The 17797-nt window shown below is 37.5% G+C and overlaps 1 protein-coding gene across 4 annotated transcripts in view; it reads left to right on the top strand.

Moving 5' to 3' along the window:
- Ddr (discoidin domain-containing receptor 2) overlaps positions 1 to 17797 on the top strand; it is a 496805-nt gene that overhangs the window by 182314 nt on the left and 296694 nt on the right. For all 4 annotated transcript variants that reach the window (XM_090369236.1, XM_090369238.1, XM_090369235.1 and 1 more), the window contains exon 3: positions 4400 to 4455. The gene's annotated coding sequence lies outside the window, so the exon portion shown is untranslated. The remainder of the gene's footprint in view (positions 1 to 4399; positions 4456 to 17797) is intronic.

Below are 17797 nucleotides of genomic sequence, written 5' to 3'. Positions count from 1 at the left end.
TTAAACTAATACTGCTACATTCGACAGGATCAATGATGAATGACAGATTTAGATACCGAACATGCCAGTTCGTGTCACAAATTAATCGCAACAGAATTGTGGTTTTGAAAAGTTAACTTTCATAAAATGACATGTTTGATAGCTGCCGTTTGAACTTTTTATGTCTGGTAAATGGTAACCACAGGAGAAAAAAAAACATGGCTGACAACATCCTTAAAGAGTCACAAATCCGTTCTTTATTTTGTCCCTCCCTCCATCTTTCTATCCAGTTTCTTCTTCATTACTGCACACTATACTGCGACATTCAGTCCAGAAAGACTGAAAGATGTAAAGCGGTTTTAAATTGCATCGTGCCATCCCCAGGAAGATAACACATGACGCTTCGAAGGAAATTAAATGTAAATACAAATGTAAAAAGGAGAAAGGAGAGAGCGAGCGACACAGACGCCAAACCTGTTTCCATCCCCCCTTCTCTACCCTCCACTACCCTACCGACGTCGCTAAAGCTTGTCACTTCCAACTAAACTAATGGTCTAGTTGAATGATGGGTTTTATTAAACACTATCAACTTACAGTCTTGGCAATGGAGTGAAGCGGAAAAAAAATATATAAAAAAAACATGAATACCTCACTAAAAACGGCGTGTCCATTAAAATATTTGTGCAGAAGTGATTCAGGAGGAAAGATAGTTTCCAAGGTAAAAAAAAAAAAATCTGTGGAAAAAATCAAGCTAATATGATAAAGTCGGAATGTCAAACCAGACATCCAGATTTCGTTATTGTAATATTTTTCTCATTTGAAAAGGGTGCAATGAAGTGGGTGGGTGAAGGAGGGAGGAAGGGAAAGTATTCCGAAGTTTGTGAAAGACTTCTGCTTTTGATGCTCTATCATACCCTGCTAGAACTGACATTTGGGTAGATGACATCCCGGTAATTGTGTGGTTAAAAGTTATACGCCATAGAACGCGGTATTTAATTAATATTTCGGCTGCTTTAATGTCTCTAAAAATAGAAAAGGGTAGACTCTACCGAAAAGTAGTACTATAAAAAAAAAAGTGGAAAAAAATTCAAACGATAAATCACTCTGGGAAGAGATAAAACCGTATTCGTGTCACGTAGATCAATAATAGCAATGGTTTCACGAAGCCAATTAACTCTAAAATAAATGGAACTTTTAGTTTTGTAATTAACTTCGTATTAATGTTGTTAATGTTGCCTGTTGACAAATGTCTTTGAACTCTGAACTTAAATTTTAAATGTCGGTGGAGAATCTTCTCCTTTCTTTTGTGTCCTCGTGGTTTTATATCTTATAAATTTGGATTTACAATTTATCCATAGTTCCAGGAGCCTACTGTCACAAAGATTTTACCAAATTCTTATTATTTAGGTATTAAAGAAAAGGCTACTTCTAAGAATGGTGCATTCATCGGCAGGGCGAACGATCATCAACTCAATGGGGGATTCTAGTACTGTTAGAAAGGTACTGTTGTTCCTCTTTTGTTATTGGTAGATGGAAGAAAACGGAATCTTTTTTATATTGATGAAACTACCATAGACAGAGAGAGAGGGGAAAATTACTTTACCCAATCGGCGCTTCAATCTTCGTACAATACCCTTCAGTTGTTTATCTTTTTCAGGTGATAGTATTATTCGGAAGAGGCGTGGTTTTCACACGATGCTACGTGAACAGAATTTACCATCGATGCATTTTCAGATAATAAGAAGTGATGTTTACATTTAGGGCTGTTCTGTTAAGAATACGTTTAGGAACATCTCCAGATATTAAATGGTCACAAAGGAAACACTGGCACTCAAATCTACTCTATACTTCTGTATTCAATTCATACTAGTTATGAATTTAGTCTGAATAGATATTGTTACAAAATCCTCTCATGACTAGAATAGACCGAAAAGGGAAGGCACGCAATATCAGTTGAAGGCGATAATTAAGAAAAGAGTATAGTCAACAATTTGGACGCGATCTGAATGCTGGATGAAAGATGGCTTTGTGTTTGTATGGGAGCGAATTATTTCACGTTAGATAGAGAGAACAGAAGTAGATGGATAGGGTAGATATTACTATTGATCAAATGCTCGCTCCTGAGTAATACAGGTATAATTAGTCTCGCGAAATTATGCATTCACTCGATGTTCCGCGTGCATGTATTAGCTTTATCCTATTTCCAGATACGAAATGGCTCTCATCTCAATCCATGCTTCTGCTACAGGTACCAAAAGCGAAAGCATAGATGGTAGAAGTGGAGAAACCCTAGCAAGGCTATAATAAAATTTATTTTTCTTGGTAGTGTACAGTTTTATTGCTTCAAATTCGCTAATGTTGCTCGTTTAGCGTGAGGGATAAGGCCAATAATAGAAGCTAATATCCGAAGTGATAGAGTGGTATTACTTCGGGAAATACGCCACATCCTGAATACTTTATCTTTACGTCATTTGGAGGTCCGGTTAATGTTTGAAGTTTCTTTAAAAGAACCACGGTTGTTGTCTGTGTTTTTTTATTTATTATTTACTTTTTTAGTATATATAAATAGAAAATCTTTTTTATGTAAGGGAAAACTTCATCACCACCACCATTTCCTGTTTTTGTACTTAGATGCCGGCAGGATATGAGCAACATTTGGTGTTCAAACATGGCCCCAAATTGCCTTCATTTCAAACCGGCGCAGAAAGAAAGCAGAACAGCATGAGAGAGATAGAGAAAAATAAAGAAATGAGAGAGATGATGCCAAAGTATGTACGAAAAAGATCTCTAAGGTCTATTACTAGGAAAATCATAAAAAATAATCCAAAGCCGAGGACCACTCTGCCAGCTTGGAAAACTGTAAAGCTATAAACAGGCTATAGATATATCACGTCTGGCTTCCCGATGTGGGATAGTTGCTTTATGCTTCATAAAGCTTCACACCTATGTCTTGTTGGATGTCTGGCGTCTGACGATAGCTGTGGCGTGAAAGTAAGCCCCGGACCCAGTCTCTTTACTGAAAGGGTAGGGGTGAGTGAAGCGTGAAATAACTACGCTGACAGAAGTCTATGGAGAAGAGTGAGTCGCATGGCTTTATAGCCTTGCTGGCTTCATTTTGACTTATCGTGACATGGATGTATTTTTTTTTATATATTTTAGCTTTTGCTGTTTTCAAATTTCTGTAAATAATAGCAATGTTAATTCGCTTGCATTTATTATTCATTTTTGCGATGAATAAAATCATGTTTTAGTCGGTCTAAGCCTAAGCAAAGATTATAAGTTAATGCCACATCTCTGTAGTACATTGAGAAAAGCATTCTAATGTTCATGGTGGAATACAGAGGCAACTCGTGGCGAAATTTTAAACAAGTCTGATTTTCAGACCGATGGAAGCCATCGTTCCAAATTTGCAAACAAATGTTTCTTTAGGGAAGCGCTTTTCAATTAGTTTTTGGCTTTGGAATCCTAACGACTTTAACAACAGTAATATTAATAAATTAAAAAAAGAAAGTTGTATAAATATTAAATAAAAAAGCAATTAAAAAATAAAGGAACATTTGCACAAGAGCGTTTTCAGAGTATGTTCTGTAGAACATATTCCGAAAACCACTGCTCTAGACAGTTCTGAAAATTGGCTATTTCTTAATCCGCATTATTAAAATATTGTTTCAGTACATCTCAAAAATTCTCATCCAGGTTTTTGACATTGTCTGCTCCCCCTTTTATTAAAATACAAAAAAGACATGACAATGATTGTGAAATCATCTCTCATATAAAAAATCTCACGGAACCCAGTTTGAATACCTAGGGGAGGAGGAAGGTGGGACTATGGAATTCCGATTTGCTTGAAACTCTCCTGTGGATCAATAGAACAGAGTCTGAAAATTTCGAGTCGATCCGACTTTTTCTTCTCTATTAATCCCCGATTATCCGAAAAATATTACATTTCTATAATGGGTAGAGTCATGCTTATATGTTTAAGCAAGGGTTAGCACGTGATTTTAGAATCCCCGACCATCCGAAAAAATATTTACATTTCTGTCATAAGTAAGGGTGACCACGCTTACCTATGGTAGCCATGTATATATTTTTAAGAAATAATGTTTAAGAAAAGGGTTGTGAGTTATTTTAGACATACAAAAATGCAATTGGTGAGATGTAATTCACTTTCTTCTAGGGAGAATTTAAGACATAAGTATCCTTCTTAGCAGCATTCGTTCAATATGAGAACTTAGCTTTATAACATATCGTAATGTTTGCTTATTAATGACTCATGTTCTTCGTTCGCTCTTATAAACTCGTTGCTTTTTGTTATCAGTTTACTAAATATAGAAACCATGAATTATTACTCAATATATAACTGCTGTAGATAGAGAGAATAAAGTGTCGGTGTTTTATTTTATTTTATTTTTCTTTGCAGGTTCTCTTTAGAAATAACGAAGCTGGAAATAATCGAAATATACAGAAAACTAAGTGGTAAGTGCATCTATTAGTTTCAAAAATTAGAAAACCCTAATTCTGAATCTGCCATAATAAAATACAGTTATGAAATAAATAAGGATTTATACCACAAGTTAAGAAGACAGTGAGGGTGTCTGAATAAATTTGTATTTAATAAAACTATTCTTTGAATATTAAACACAATGTATTTTTAAGATCCAGTTTAATTTGGATAGAAGACTTTCAGGCTCTGTACTCATTTGCTGATAATAACATTTATTTGTCTTAACCACGAGCATAAACACTCAGTGCATGACGGGCATTATGGATTTCATATTTCCTTCATCGCATTGCATGTCCAGGATCCTGTTTGGCGGGCGTGCGAGTGAGTTGGGAACAAGTGCCATCATCAACTTCTCAAGTTTGTATAGGGGGCCCAACTTAAAAGCATCAGACGACAATGAAGAGTAAAAAAAAGGGGGGGATAGGGATTCTAAAGCAAAGCAAATCTTCCATTAGAACTCTTACGACAGGATATGGCTCCATTTCTCTTTCAAGTGGGTAGTTTCAGCAAAAACACTAAATCCAGTAAACTGGTATGGTTATGTCATCCTGCAACCGTGAGAAAAGTTTGTTCTTTCTTCACTTTGAGTTTTTTTTTTTTTTTTTTTCTTTTAAGTTAACGGGGAGTTTACCTGCACAAGAGGGAAGTGTGCCAAGTGGGTGACATTTTAAATAGCGGTGTGTTCTCCGTACCGCTGATGCCGAAGCTCCTCCGGCAGCAAAAGACGAGAGCGCAAGAGGTGACAGGGGAAAGTGCCCGGATGTTTGTGTAACTGGAGACTGGGGGCCCTTGTCCAAACATACAGAAAGACTCGGAACGAAATGGAAAAACACTTGACTTTTACAGACATGTCGTCAGGTCTGTTAACGAGACCAGCAGTTGTCTGGTTCCGTCTTTATCCTTAACGTGCATCTAATGCGGATCTGGAAGGGAAAGTTTTGATGGCGCTTCATGAAGAATAAACAGAACACTTTCGTCCTCGGAAAAATGTCGAAGTTATGCGTAGGATGGTGGAGGAGGTGATGGAACTAGTATTAATAGTGGCAAATGGAGCAAGAAAACAAGCTTATACAACATCAGCTAAAAAAAAAATCTTTCCACATCACCTGTCCACCCCTCCAATAATTTCTCTTGTCCTTCCTCGAATTTAAACTACCGACTTCCTCAACAACAACAGATGTAAGTTTGTTCCAACAATCAATCATTGACTGGCTAAAGACAAACCTCCGCGCAACTATCCTGCAACAATCTTCCTTAATTTCAATTATGGCCCCTTATGTGCGTAGTCCGAGCAAGAGGAAGAATTCCATCAGCATTGAGCTTGCTCAATCCATTTCAAACTTTAAATACTTCAATTAGATCTCCCCGCAGATGCCTAGTCTACAGACGCTGCAATTTCTAGAACTGAAGTCTTTCTATGTAGAACGCCCTTTGTTCCCCTCACTCATATGTTCATTTGTTCCCGTTCTTTGCCGCCATTCCTGCAGATCTGCATTATTTCTAAAATGAAGCCTCCAGACCTATATGCAGTACTCAAGACGCAGCCTGACCATTGCCTTTTACAATGAGATAATCACCTCCTATGCCTTCTAGCAAAATCCCTGTATACAATTAACAAAACCCCATGAGCTGTCCTGGCAGCCTGGTTCTTTTTATTTTCCTCCACGCTGAGTATAGTACCACGCAGCGGATACTTCACTTTTGGATTACTGCTACTCATGTGTACCTTGCATTTGTCAGTGTTAAACTTCAACTGCAATATATCGAACCATCTGCCGAATTTTTCTAGCTCTTGTTGTATTCTATCTTGATTACTGTCATTAACCACCCTGCCAACCTTTATATTATCTGCAAACTAATACATTAAGCCTGATATACCTTCATCAATACCATTAATAAACATAGAAAACAACAATGAACCTAACACTGAACCCCTCCACTTAGTCCACGAAGAGCAGTGTCCATTAATAACGACTCCCTATCTTCTTCTTCTTCCACTCAGCCATCCCTTTATCCATAGCAGCAACTTGCTCTTAATGCCATACTGCTCCAATCTGTACATCAGTCTTATAAATATAGTGGTATCATAAGCCTTCCTGAAATCCAAGTATACGATATCAAAAATTATTTTTTGGCTCCAGTTCCTTTCTTACTGCATTATAGTATCCAATCAGATTGGTCAGACAAGAACGCCCCTTAACAAATCCATGCTGTGACTGCAGTAAAAATGCATTCCTGTGTAGATGGTCTTCCATTACTTCTTTAACCAGCGACGTCATCATTTATTTTACCCTGAACAGAAGTTAAATTAACAGGCTCATAGGGACCTCTCCCCTGAATCTAGAGATGCTCTCATAATATGGCTAAGGGTTTGCTTACCTCATTTGCGATCTCCCTTAATATAAGTGGATAGAACCACCCCAGTTGCCTTTTTATGTTTAACCTCAACAATTTCACTTTCCACTCAGTTATCACAAAATCATTTAGCTCCCTGTTGAGTTTGATCAGTTTCTGTCCTCCACTTCCGTAAAGTATTTCTCATGTGTGACTGTAGATGCAAAATACTTATTAAGTTTGTCACCAACATGAGCAGGATCATCAACATTTAAACCATCAATGTTAGGTGGACCAGTGTGATTTAACCCCTTCCTTCTACTGTTAATGTAAGTAAAGAAGTCTTTCATTCTTTACCAGAGACTGCTCTTGATCTGGTTAAGCTTGCTTTACTTCCTTTGTGTCTTGATTGCAGACTGCTTTATATCTGCCAGAGGCTTCTGTATCACCTGATAATTTATAGGCATCCATGCACTTTTCTTCGCTGCCACAAGCCTCACTAGTTCATCTGACATCCATTTAGGTCTAACCCTTGAACAGTATTTCTTATTTGCTATAAAAAATCTAGTAGCTTCTAAGCTTTTCATACCAAATAAAGGTAGCATGGTTTTTTCTCCTGGAAATTCGGGTTTTTCGACCAGCAAACAATACACCGACCACAGAACACACGAAATTTACAGACAATATGACCTTAGTCGCTGATCCTCCTAAAACCCTACAGCAGCAACAACAACATCTACGGATTCAACAGGAAAAGACTCATGACAATAGGCTTAACAGATTCACCAGTTTACAGCATCTGCACGAATGCCTGTAATAAATTTTACACTCTGTTGCATACCAAAATATTCGTATGCAATTAACCAACTACTGGGATAGTGTCTCTCCACGATTACTACCACTTAATGGTATTTGAGCTAATTACTAGGTCAACACCTTCCACATCTGACAGCTTTGTTAGCCATCTACGAATACCAAACAAAGAGGATTAAGGCTACCAAAGTATGTTGAACAAAATCCGCCTGAGAATTACTATCCCCATCTAAACGACGGATTTACATTAAATAGTCAACGCCTCTGACCTCTTCGGTAAGATAACAATAGACGTTGTGTCGGCATCGTAAGTGCGTGATTGCCAGCTTTAGTAAAGGCTTCGTGTTATCCACGATTTCAGAAAATCGTGATGTGAAGATCATCTCCATGGCAACGCAAATGACCTTGTGGTTTGACTTTTCGTATTAGCGAGTGGGTTGTACCTTCTGGTGTTGTGTCAGATAGCGAATATTTCTGGACATATCCCAATATACTTAATAGTTTATGCCGTGTTAGTGTTGCATTCGCTGTCGTTGTGCGCCCAACAGCAAAATCGAAGGCAAGGAGGACGTTCCATTGATATCTCTGATTCCGTTCAGTGGACATTCATAAAGGCGATTTCATGAGTTTAATAAACGATCCGAATTTACCGATCCCAACCACTTAATATGGAGATAAAGTTCGTGTGAAGGGAGTATAGGATTCGACTCTACGTCTTTCCCTTTTCCGTTTCATCTTCCTCTCCCACCAGGCTGAATTTCAAGCAGTATCGATATAAAGTGAGGGAAAAATCTTCTGCACTACTCCACCCTCGCGTCTCTGGGGACGATTGAGGGACATTCTGGCTCATGACGGGAGCTGTCACCGGGCATCAGTGGGACACCAGCTTGAGGTGTGAAATATTTTTATCTCTTTTGCTTTCTCTTCCTCGTCCGTGCTTCGCTGGTGAGCCACTATTTTGTGTCGAGGATTGCGATTGGTATCGTGGGGATATTGGAAACTGCTTCTGAAATATGAAGGCTACAGACAAGGGGGTGTCAGCCTCTTCAGATGCCGTTCTAGAGATATTTTTCCAGATGTGTAGAGTTGCCGCCTCGATCTCTCTCTCTCTCTCTCCTCTTGAGAAAAACACAGTGTATGATGCAGAAACAAGAAACATCCAAAATGCGTGGAGTAATAACCAGTTATAAATAATTTCTGAAAATATTAAAATACATCACCAAAAACGATTGCCTTGCTGTGGGAATGTTAATAATCTTAATTTTAAAATTACGGATTGAAATATAATATAATACGTCTGAGGTTTAGAGTCAGGGATTTTACATAGGAGGGGGGGGGGGTAAAGGCACTCATTGAATTGCGCCAAGTAACGAATCTTAAATCAGGATAGAGGAAAAAATTGCATTTAAATAGATTCTTTAGAATTGGTTAAATGGGATAATGATCATTGATTTGTTTAATAGGTTAATTTGTTATATAATTAATTAGGCGATGTTGAACAACCCTTGTAGAGTGAAATTATTGACTGATTCTTATTAATATTGAACTAGGATTTGCAAGTGATCAGGTAACTACCTCTCGATAAAGGTCAATTTGCTAGACATTGAGTTTATGGAAAAGTATTAAAGAGTACCTTGGGACGTATTATCCGAACTAACTGGAGAATTTATCTGTTCGAGTAATTAATGCTTTCTTTAGATAAATCAATGTGGTCATTGGAAAAATGACCCAATGTTTGATTTCTTCTGATTTTTCAGCTATATCGATTTTTTTCATTGATGAATAACGACACGTTTACGTTTCGTAAACATTTCCACGATAAATGAACATCGCGACTCAACAGGTGGCGCTATCCTCCATTGCTTAATTAGTTCGCATAATCTGTTTTCAGATAATCGAGGTTCCGTGTGTGCTGTCACTCTTACTTACTGTATATAAGTAGAATAGTATGTGGTACAAATAAACAGATGAATCGACCAAAATTATTATTATAAACATAATTATGGATACAGTGACCCCAAGACGACCATAAACACCCCAGCACACCTGCAATTGGAAGTGAGACCACACCAAGTTAATTCAACGTTCTTCGTGTATTATCAGCAGTTATCAACAATTATTAACAATCATATTGTCAACACTTATCACGATTATTATCACCAATTATTGCTAACAATATGGTCAACAGTTATCACAATTATTATCAACTATATTACCAACAATTATTATCAACTATATTACCAACAATTATTATCAACTATATTACCAACAAATATTATCAATTGTTATTATCAACAATATTGTCAACAGTTATCAACTATATTTCCAACAGTTATGAACAATTATCAACTGTGTTATCCACAGTATTGTCAACAGTTATGAACAATTATCAACTATATTATCAAGTTATCAACATTATGAACAATTATCAACTATATTATCAAGTTATCAACATTATGAACAATTATCAACTATATTATCAAGTTATCAACATTATGAACAATTATCAACTATATTATCAAGTTATCAACATTATGAACATTATCAACTATATTATCAAGTTATCAACATTATGAACTATATTATCAGGTTATCAACAGTTGTCGATAATTATTATCAACAATTATTACTAACAATATTGTCAACAGTTGTGGACAATTATTATCAACAATTATTACTAACAATATTGTCAACAGTTATGAACAATTATCAATTGTGTTATCCACAGTATTGTCAACAGTTATGAACAATTATCAACTATTGTCAACAATTATGAACAATTATTACAATGTTAACAACATTGTTAACAGTTATCAGCAATTATTATCAATAGTGTTATCAACTGTATGATAAGCAATTATTATCAATGTATTACGAACAGTTATCAATAATTATTATCAAGTGTATTATTAACAATTATTATCAATAATTATTATCAACTGTATTATCAGCAATTATTATCGACTGTATTATCAACAATTATTATCGACCGTATTACCAACAATTATTATCGACTGTATCACAAACAATTATCAACATTTATGATCGACTGTATCACCAAAAATTATCAACAATTATGATCGACTGTGTTACCAACAATTATCAACAATTATGATCGACTGTATTACCAACAATTATTATGGACTGTATTACCAACAATTATCAACAATTATTACAGACTTTATTGCCAACAATTATCAGCTTTATTGTCAACAATTATCATCAACTGTTTTATGAACTGTATTATCGTTGATAATAATTTTCTGCAAACAAAAACCTTTCATGCGCAATACAAGATCTATGTAATTAACTTTGGTATGTAGTACAGTTAAAGTCTGTTAAAAACTTTGTACATACATTGAACAAAAGTAAAAGAACTGCCATCGTAAATTTCCACCGAAATGCTATTATTGGACAGGGGTGACGGACAGAACTGTAATTTGATACATTAGGTTTCAAATTTCATGCTAAACGTGCATTACTTAGACAGTATTTCCAGCCACTAGAAATTGGAGACATATTATTTCTTACGAGCCAACTTTGTTTTATTTTTAATTACGTTTATGAGCACGCACAGTTTAACTTTCGTTGAATGTTCGTATTACATTTATATTAATCCACTTAAATATTGACGAAAATTAATTGGTGTTATTTATTTTGGGCACTCCTATACATATGTTTATATGAAAGGCTATTAATTTTGTGGGAGGATTATATTTCATTGTCTCACAGTATCATTCATTAAAAAGCTTAGTAAAGGACTGACGCAGAATTAATCATGAGAGAAATAATGATTTTAAACATGATTTATGTACAAAAAATAAAGAACGGTTGTTAGGTGAGACAGGGGTGGACATCAAGAACTTGGCACGTGTTATTAAAATAAAACAATCTTCATCTACTAGAAGCGACTTTTGTCGCCAACAGTATGCTCTGTCATCTTGTTCTGAATGACGTTTGCCCCCCCCCCAAAGGTCCGGAGGGCAATTGCAGGGAATGAGAGGAAGTGCCTTATAAAAAAAAAAAAAAATAAATAAAAAAGTGTTCTCGTGTTTTTATTAAATATTGTCAGTAAACGAACACGTCCAGCCGTACGAATGTCGGGTGGTTGGTGGTTTAATGAATCTCTCATCTGACATTTGGACAACAAGGAGTTTGTTATTAGCACGATCCTCTGTTGACATTGTACTTGCGTTGCCATTAGCTAACTGAGTTTAATGAATATTCATCCTGGCTGTGGGCACGTGCTACTGGAAGTCACTCGATCGGAACAGGAAGAAAAAGAGAAAGCCCGAAAGCTAAGCCTATCACAAAGTGGAGGGTGGTTCTGGATAAACAGATTAACTCAAGATTTTGGTCCCTTATTTCGGAAGCTGGAAGCAACCTGGTTCGAAGAAAAGGGGAGTGGGAGGGTTGAAGCGCGGACTCGACTTCCTGTCACTTGTAATTAACTTGTTCGATTCTATCGGTTGACAGCCGACTAATGAAAATTATAACAAACGGGGCAGTTCTGACGTGGGTTTCCGGACCTCAAATGAAACTCTGCAACATTAAAAATCCCTTCCCTCCCGCCACTGCAGCCAACTCAAGAAAAAATATTCAATTCCCTGTTGGTTTGTTTTAATGTTCAAGATGAATGGTTGGCAGTCTGCTTCTGTAGGTTTTATCTGTAACTTAATAATATCTAGTCAGATTATTACGTTAATATATAGTATGTTAACTGTTGGGCAAATTGAATTCCCATTTCCTGAGGGTATTCACTTGCTCCAAAAATAATGAGTTAGACGATGAAGTGGTTTGCAGTTTATTAAGAAAAGTTGTCATTCATTGTTCGATGACAACAAAATTAAGCTGTCTTCATTTAATTGCTGCCGGAGCAATTACAGACTCGTGTTAATCCTAGGAAACAGTTTTCAATCAGAATTTGGTTTGTTCCTGGAAGCTCGCGCGGTCATATTCTTTATTTAAAAATCGCAAGTAAGAATTAATGGAGTGTGACTTGAAGATAGTTGACAAATTCGTGGATTAAAGGAAATAAATATTTCTTCTTTATTTTGCTTACTGTCCTAACTTTCTTAGAGGAAATAAAGATTGTTTTAATTATTCTATTATGCACTGCTCGACAAAATTAGCAGATCCTAATGTTTTTTATGAATATTATACTGTATTGTGAACAGTGTCACCCATGGCGAATATTTGATACAATAGGCATCCTGGTAAGCAAATTCCTAGTATCCAATAGAAATCGATCTGTCACCTTACAGTGAGCCCACATTATGCAAATTATTCATGCCTATAAAAACACGGATTGTGACCCCACCACTGCATTCCAATCTTTTGGCTGGCTCAGTGGGATTGCCACATCTTCAGTACTCAGGATGGTAAGTCATCATCCTGATGACTTACCATCATGACAGGGGCAGTCGCAGGCGAAGGTGGCACATTGATGTAGTATGTCACGCAGTGTCGTCTCGGCACTATTGAAAGAGTTTCAGGAGATAGGAACCATTACAAGAAGAGCTGGCCAAGGACTTTCGAGGGCTACGTCAACCAGAACAGACCGCTATTTGGCTCTAACAGCAAGTCGGAACCCTACGATGTCCTTTCATAAACTGTCTCTTGAGGTTGCTGTGGCTACAGGCGAAAACATTTCCAATCGGATTGTGTTAAGAAGGCTCAACTCAAGTGGACTCTATGTAAAGCAGCCACTGGTTTGTATCCCATTAACTCCAAACCACTGGAGAGCTCGTCAAAACTGATGCCATGACTTGGAGCCCTGACAAATGGGGTACAGTTATGTTCTGTGATGAGTTCCCTTTTAGACCACAAACAGATTCTACTTGTTGTTTCATCTGGAGACAACAAGGAATGCGGTACCGTCCCTCCAACGTCAGAGAAAGGGATACTTACAGTGAAGGCGGTGTTCTCGTACGGACCGAATAATGATCAATGGTCGCACCCGTCTTCATATTTTTGATAAGGGTACTCTAACTGCGCAGAAGTGCTGGGAATAGATCTTCTAACCCTATGTACTACTTTTTAGGGGTGTGGTTTGCCCATTTTCATGCATGTCAACGCCGCTGCACATAGTGCTGACCATTATATCGAGCATGGGTCACCGCTTTCAGGCCTGTTTAGCCGTTGGAGGAGATCATAACCTCCTACTGATGTCATGTGACGAATATTTTCGAGCATCCTATATCGACTTCTTGTAATTTTTATACAACTCCTACAAGTGTCCCTTATACCTGTCCGAAGTTTCCCACTGACCCGCATTTTTTGTCCCCCTTCTTCTTAAGCCGCACGAGTTACACCATGTTTTCTACGTGTTCTGTTAATTTTATCGAGCAGTGTATTTGCTTTGGCTTCACATTTCTAGATATAATAAATTTCATAACAGGATGCCATTCTAATCCTCTCTGGTTGAAAAGAACAGAACGTCATCTACAGTTCATTTGAAAATACTTTTTTTTTGATAAGGAAGCATACACGCCCATCTTAAAAATACGGCCCGAAGTGTCTGATGCTTTTGAATGTTAGCGCCTCGTGATGTATACAAATGACCATAGAGTTTGAGTTGGAAGTGAAAATAAGCTGAATAGGGAGTCGTTGGAATGGTCAGTTGTTACCAATTAAGACCGAATATTGGTGAAGCAGCTTGCTAAAAGGCTTCTAAGGTGTTCAGACAATCTGTCAAACAGCCTATACTCAACTGAAGAGTTTAAAAGAGATTACATAGTCAGGCTACGTGAAGCTGGATGACTCATCCGGAAAACTGCTGTTCATATTGGACAAGGTCGTAGGACAGTTAATTGATGTTGACAGTAGGTGATAGCAGAGCACACCTACAGCTGTCAAACAGGTATTCTGTAGAAGCAAGCAAATTGAAAATCATGGTATTTTTTTTTATCGGGTGCCATCTCGCTTCATAGCTAAACACCACTAGTTTTAGTTCTTGGTAACCTGACAAATAGACGTTAAAACCGCAATTCAAACTATTCTTTTTTTGCCATTTCCCCAATGGTTATATAACCCTTTATCCCAACAGGATGGCGGTTGGCCCCGTACCGCTAATGTTGTCCGACAGTTTCTCTGCAATGTCGATATGCTTCGGTGGCCTTCCAGTTCCTCTAATTTGTGTCCTATTGGTCTTATCTGAAATATGATGAGATGTCCGCTTAGAGCCATGCCTCAATCAGCCAAAATCATAACTCTTTAAAGGGGACTATTAATCGGATGGCGGGATATTCCACATATCAGGCACATTTTTGACTCCATGCTAAGATACATAACGGATTGCATTGTTTCCAGAGAATCGGAATTTCTGGGAGAAAATACCATTAAATTCTCAGCTGAGACTGACTAACTGATCTACCTTGTGAAAAAGGCCCATAAAAGGTCCCGAGTTCGAATCGCATCACTGGCGTAAGAACTTTTACGGGCTTTTTCACAACTTGGCTGGATTATGTGGTGTCAGGAGAGGAGGGGGGGGTTACTTGTTTTGTTTTTTAAGTTTCCTGGATGAAAAACCAAATATTCTGCTTTTTATTCAGTTCACAACAGCCAGACAGGCAAGTCCACTCAATTTACATGAAAGCCCGTACCCATAGTTGCTTTGGCACTTAACAAGCACGTATATAATTTAAACTCCACAAGGTTTAAATTTTGCATTTTAATATATATTTCTATCATCCAGAATTGGTGAAGGTTCTTCATTGGTTTTACAGAAAACGATTTCTGCCAATATTGCGTTCTTGGGACGAGAGAGAGAGAGAGAGAGAGAGAGAGAGAGAGAGCTGTTTCAGAGTGATAAATAGAGTGGAATTCAAGTCGTGTTATGGGAATTAAAGCAGCTCCCCAGCTCTAATGCCAGGCTATACCGCTGAATGTCAGTAGTTATGAATGATTTATAATAGGTGTTCTCAACACACCTCTTCGATTTCACAATCTCCCGTTTAATTCCAATAATCACCAACTTGTGACGTACACCCCGGTGTATCTATCTTCTGGAATCAACAACATCCCAAAGGATCCAACTTCGGGATATTTGGCTCACACACTCGCACACACCGTTACTGCCTTCCGATCAGTGATTTACGTTGAGAATGGACTAAGATGTAATCATAATGCGCATAGATTTTAAATATTCAATTTGTTCTCATTTGGTTCTGTGGTAATTGACAGACTCTGAGAACCGGCTCTGTATTATTTCTTTTAATGCAGTTGACTGATACCCCTGATGACATTCTTCTGTTCAGTCTTCATAGGGAAGTTTCACAAGATAATTAATTATCTGAGCAGAGCATCAGATGCTCGCTTTGGCATTCAACACACACAGTTGAGAAGGCAATTGATGGTTGAAAATATTCAGACGAGGAACTGATAGAAAGAGAGAGAAATGATTAGATAATGATTTTGAGAGGCTCAAACTCAAAATAAGAATGATCGTTTCCTCAGAGATATATAAAAATTGCCTGAATGGTACGGCCATCAGTGGAGCATGCTGCTACCAATAAAGTGATAATCTCTTCCAGATATGGGACTGGATGGCCACCTGCTCTGAGATTCAACACTGAGAGGCACAAGACAAGGTAGGGTTCAACGGCAGCATGAGAGTTTTGAGGTTGTCCATGAATCCGATCCATGAAATTTGATAGATTTTTGTGGTTCCGGGAGTGAAAGCCTCTAATAATCATAGAGGAATATTGGCTCAGTTTTCGACGGGATTCGAACCCTTTCCTTTTAACCACTGTGCTACTCATGCAGACTATTGTAAGGTACAAATTAAAAAAAGGTATGAGGTTTCCTCTTATAAGTTAAGATTAATAATAATAGGACATATTGGGCTTCATTGCTCTTTCGAGTCTAATTGGTACAAATTTCGTAAACACAGGTAACAAGACTTGATAAAAACCTTCACGGCACCAAGCCAAGGGTTAATAAGCGGCAGAGATGCTACCTCACCAGTAGTTCTATACAGGGTTACAAATAAGAACTATAATAAAATTAAATTAAAGTAAAAATATATTAATAAAAATAAAATAGTGTAAATTAGTTATAAAAAAAACCAAAGTCCAAAACTGAGGCATGATATTGAATTGGGTTTTCATGAATAATTCTTGCCTAGCCGATACGATCTCAAATGTGCAGATTGAGGATTTGTCGTTTACGAATATATACAGGTCGGCATCCATGGATTGAGCTAGTTAGAGTTTTTCGTAAGGGAAGAAGTGATAAATTAAATGTAACATAGAGGGAAGAGAAAGAAGCTTGGGACTAGAACGGAAAGCTGGTTGTGGAGAGCCTCGAGCACGCAAAGTCCAAATTGGGCTCTGAGATTCTCCTGTCCGTCATTTTAATAATGAAAATCAGTCTTCTTTCATGGATTAGGGCTGAATATCTGCTCTTTGGCCATCGGTGTTGCGTGCGCTGCTATGGTGAAAGATGCCACTTCCAGGTCTCCCACTTGATGATGTCATTTTTCTTCAGGGTTAGCTTGCAGATCAAATGTACTCTGATATACTGCTGTATTTTTGATAAGGTCTTGTTGATGGTTCTTGTAGTGTTTTCTGCTGATGAGTCGCATTTATTTCTGTTAAGATCTTTAAGTCATCCGCATACGATATAATTTATGCTGTTGTTGATTAGCGGTGTAATTATGGCTATAAAAAAGAGTGCCAAACAGACTCAGGTCTTTTCTATCTGGGGTGGGAAGGACGATAATTATACCAACTGTGCGTAATATTTTGTAATAAACCCACTGGCCAAAACATTAGAAACGTTTTGCAATTGGAGTCAACAGATTAAACGTACGGTATTCAAATGTCATTTGTCTTTTTTCTAGACGAAAAACCGTGCTATCCTCACAGGAAGTCGATTAACTTAGCCTCATTGACTGGATTCGAATTCAGGTCTTTTCCACCCACCCACGGAAGGATAGTAATTATATAATCTGTGCTATTCGCGAGGGCTATTTGCGAGAAAGATTAAGTAGCAGATTGAGACATAAAAAGGTATAAACAATTCGAGAGAGAGTGATGGAAAATTCTAGATAGGGAAAATGGTGGAAGAAACTACATATTCGTTCCTATTGCGAAAAATTACAGCGGGGGTTACTTCCCTCCAAAATTACGCGTATTGCTTCCTTGTCTCCTCCGTACCCTTTGT

The sequence above is a fragment of the Mastigoproctus giganteus genome, chromosome 3, assembly GCF_048544385.1.
Source record: "Mastigoproctus giganteus isolate SK-2022 chromosome 3, ASM4854438v1, whole genome shotgun sequence".
Taxonomy (NCBI): domain Eukaryota; kingdom Metazoa; phylum Arthropoda; class Arachnida; order Uropygi; family Thelyphonidae; genus Mastigoproctus; species Mastigoproctus giganteus.
Note: the sequence above shows the minus strand (reverse complement) of the source record. Positions and strands in the feature narration are given on the sequence as shown.